The sequence below is a fragment of the Morone saxatilis genome, unplaced genomic scaffold (assembly GCF_004916995.1).
Source record: "Morone saxatilis isolate NCDOM2014 unplaced genomic scaffold, NCSU_SB_2.0 Contig9, whole genome shotgun sequence".
Taxonomy (NCBI): domain Eukaryota; kingdom Metazoa; phylum Chordata; class Actinopteri; family Moronidae; genus Morone; species Morone saxatilis.
Window position 1 is genome coordinate 7,004,556 of NW_023340268.1, and position 4,275 is coordinate 7,008,830.

Sequence of the window (4,275 nt, forward strand, 5' to 3'; positions counted from 1 at the left end):
CCCTCCCCTCCCTCCCTTTAACCTCCCCTCCCTCCCTTTAACCTCCCCTCAAGAATCTCACCCCAGTTGGATTTGACAAGCATGTGGTTCTGCAATGGAGGTGCACGTGGTTTTGACAGAAGACATTCACACAGAGCTCCACACACACTCGCATATACAAGCACAAATATGACATCTTTACAAATACATGGAACACATGCAGTCGTGTGGGTGCAAAATGAAAATGTGGGATTAAATTGGCAAAAATGTTTGGATTGGGCTAATTTTTATATTTATGTACCTGTGTATATTTCTACCACACTTTGGCCTTGGGTGGTATTCAGTAGTGCAGTTCTGCATTACTTCCCTCACAAAGGGAAAGAGTGCAGCTTCATCTTTTAATGAGAACAATGTAACATAAGATGTTTTGTTTCTCTTTGTGTCTTTTTTTTTTTGTTTTGTTTTTTGGCCGCGTGTCAGTTAAGTTTCAGCCTCTGGGAATTGTTAGGGGTGTGTGTTTTTTCTTCTAAAAAGCAGGTCATTAAAATACCTTTTTACTAAATTCCCCAATTCCTGCTTACACTGACTTTTTGGTCTCCTGCAAAGTATGTCTCTGATTACTGTGATCCAGACCCATGGAAGTACTACTGCTCAGTGCTCACCTACACTTGCATTGATTTGTCTTTAATATCAATGTTTCTGCTGCTTGTTCAGATAGATGGTGTGATGATTTTTTTTCCCCCAATTAGTTGACCTGCTCTGACATTTCATTAGCTATTGGTTGGTCCTTTTTTTCTTTTTTTTTTTTAGGAAAGGCTTTTTCAGCCTCATCATAGTGTCTTCTTCACCTGCAAAAATCTAAATCAAAGTTTCCCCTGGCTGGACAATAGTTTTATTCTCTCATTCTTGAGTTTTGTTTACCCTCTGAAGACTGTATTGATAGCTTGATGGCTTTATTTTAACAACCATCATTTCCTCAGTGACTTTCATTTTATGGAAGGAAAATGTAGGTCATGATGGAATAAAGAAAAACTTGTTTCATAAAATTGTTTATGCTTCAATAGGTAATTGAATATGTTCTAATAAGCACTCCTTGTAGTATAACAAAAGTCCATGGTTGCTGTTTATTTTTATTTTTTTCTTCCTTGTTTTCTTTTTTTCTTTCTCTTCTTTGTGTTTATGTTTTTGGGAAAGTTACTTGTGACAGATCAGGACAGGTACTCTGTCTGGGCCCAGAGTACAGGCTGAGTATTGTACTATCACCCCCCTCCCCTCTCTGTGCTCTTGTGGAGACTCCTCACACCAAGAAGGACTACTACCAAAAGCTCCTTGTCTGAGGAAGTATTTTTCAAAGTGTGTGTTCTCGGGATGGCTGTTTGAGTACGTGGTGGCAACCAGTAGCCCACACTAATTGAATTCAGGACAATGCTGAAGGGTGACTGTCGAGTCCCCTTCTACAGTTCGTACGGTTTCCAAGATTTCACTCGTAATACAAATAATGCTGACCTGGAGCGTTGAGGAAATATTACACTTGTAAACATAGTTTGTATCATACATAAAAGACATAAAATGGCACACAGCTTGAAAAATAACCGGAGACTACATCCAGTGTGAACTAAATAGATTTTACATCTGCATCAATTCTGTCACTGCTGTAAGTTGGGGTTTGTTTGTTTACTGACAACAGTTTGAAGGTCGTCTCTGGGATGTTACGAGTTGGGCATTTGATGATTTGTGTATGTGCGTGCGTGCTTGTGTGTATGTGTGTGGCATGTGCGCGTTTCCTGGCGTCTGTGTAATAACTCGGGAAGGGGTGGGGACCAGGGGGTTAACATGAATGGCAAGCACTTTCTGCCTTGTTTGCCCACACTTGATTTAACCGATATTAAGACAATTCTACTGTTTCTTAAATACATCCACATATATACATCCAGCTGTGTGTATATGTTGTTCATCCAAATGAAGAACATACAGTGGAAAACTTCACCAGGTTATTTTTTTGTGTAATTTAAGCATACATTCTTCAGCAGGCAAGTGAAGTTGGACATATTTTTCACTGACTTCTTCTAAGCATGAACACACAGCCATGGGTGCAGCTTGCCTTGCCTGATACTGGTTTATACATTGATAGCTGTACACTTAACACTGGCTCAAAGAGTCCTTCATCCCTCCTTAACTCTTAATGTTGATGTGCGCATTATTTTATGTACCCATGTTTAAAGAAAACAATAGTGTATTCCAGAAAAAAAAAAACTCAAAGATTGTACTGTTTCCAGCATTACCAAGGTACCTGGAGTGGTTCAAACTGTTTTTAGCATTTATGGTTTTATTAATGGAACCATAATATACACACATGTATGTATATTGGTATGTATCTAAGTTTTGTCTACCCCAACTTACATTCCCACAAACAAATGTTGCCATTTTTAGTTCAAGGGAGCAATGTACAAGCAGAGAAGTGTCTTATTATAATAAAGTTATACAGAGAAGGCAAAATTAAATAAACTACTTTTGATTTAATGGAAACTGTAATTGCATGTCTCATTCTTCTTATGTACGTAAAGTGGAACGTTTAGTTTCAGGGCACATGTTTAGACAGGGCATAACAGGAAAATCAGGTTTAACTAATAACAATGGCAGTTTAATTCCATGTAGGTGTGACGCACCTAAATGGAATGCGGCCTTTATTATTACTTAAATCTGTGAACAAAACGTTCTTCATGAAAGGAACATACTTTGTGCCAACATTAATTTAAATACAATCCTGCAAACATAGTTATTATTAGTTATAATGTAAGATTACCACACCACATCAGAAATATCACAATATGTGGCGAATATATAGTATGTTTTATATAGTAGTAATATATAGTTTTAGGTGTGTTACCATCTTCACAAAGAAAAGAGTCATTATCTTCATGAAGTGCTTGTAATATAGTGAAGAGGAACTAAAACTGTTGTACATTTTTGGTTCAGTTTGGTTTACAATTAAACAAAAGGGAGTTGAAATAGTGAAATGAAATCATAATCACAGCCACAGGAGACTGAACAGCCACAAACTAAAGAGGCATCCAGAGGAAACACTGACTTCTTTCCATATTTTAGCTGTACAAAAATTAGGTTAGGCTGAGATTAAAAAGAAGTTTAAGTCCCCCCACCCCAATGTTGAAACTCATCCTGGCACCACTGTGTAAAGGACAGAACAACAGGTGCTAAACCAGGGGTCTCAAACTCAAAAATATACAATCTGGCCCACAAGATTATTATTATTTTTAATTTTTTGTTCTAGTTGTTTCATATTAGTTCAAACTACCACTTCATATGCAATTAAAATAAAAAATACAACTCTATTTTAAAGGACCAGCATGTAGCGGTGTAATTGCAAATTGCACAAAAACATATATTCTTATATTCAGGTGATTATAGATTATACACTAATACTTAACACACCTATGAATATTATATTATATTTCTGCTAATAGATCCTCCTAAATGTTACACACCGGACCTTTAAAAAAAATGTATATCATTTGGTGCAAAATAGTGGCAAAGGTCAAAGGTGCCTTCAAAGGGTTGATAAGATGAGAGCAGGTTTCGAGCAGGTTTCGAGCCTTCATTTGATGATATAAAAATCATATGAGATGACACTACCAGCAGTGGCCCCGGGGCCAATTTGAGTTTGAGACGCCTGTTGTAAACCTAGGGGTCGCCAGAGATTCACAGGGGGTCGCGAGGCCTTCTTGATTTTAAGGGGAGTAAGAAAACTTTAAAAATGTACACAGTAGGCCTATATGTCAGCATTTCATCTGGTTCTGTGAAAAACAACTACATTTAATTACTGTTTAAATATTAGAACATTATTTAAGATCTAAACTTTGAAGACCTGAACACAAGCTATATTCACAGAGCCTTCACGCTCTGATACAAAGCGTCGCCCTGTGGTAGAAAAGTACGCAGATAAAACAGTCAAAGAGCTAACAGAACAATGACCAAGCGTCAGGGGAAATTAAGTCTATTAAGTATATATGATTGTTAAAAAATATATTAAAAAAACATGATATAGACAAAGAATTGTATAAAAAGTTCCCAAAAATATCAGGACAACCCTTCTCTGATTAATATTCACAGGAAATTATCTGCTCAAATTTATCCACAAACTTCCTGCAGTTATTGTGTTTTATTTGGGTTCATTGTGTAGTTCATAGATAGATAGAGATAGATAGATACTTTACTTATCCCGAGAGAAATTCAAGAATCCAGTAGCATACAAACTACAAACATACATTAAACATACAT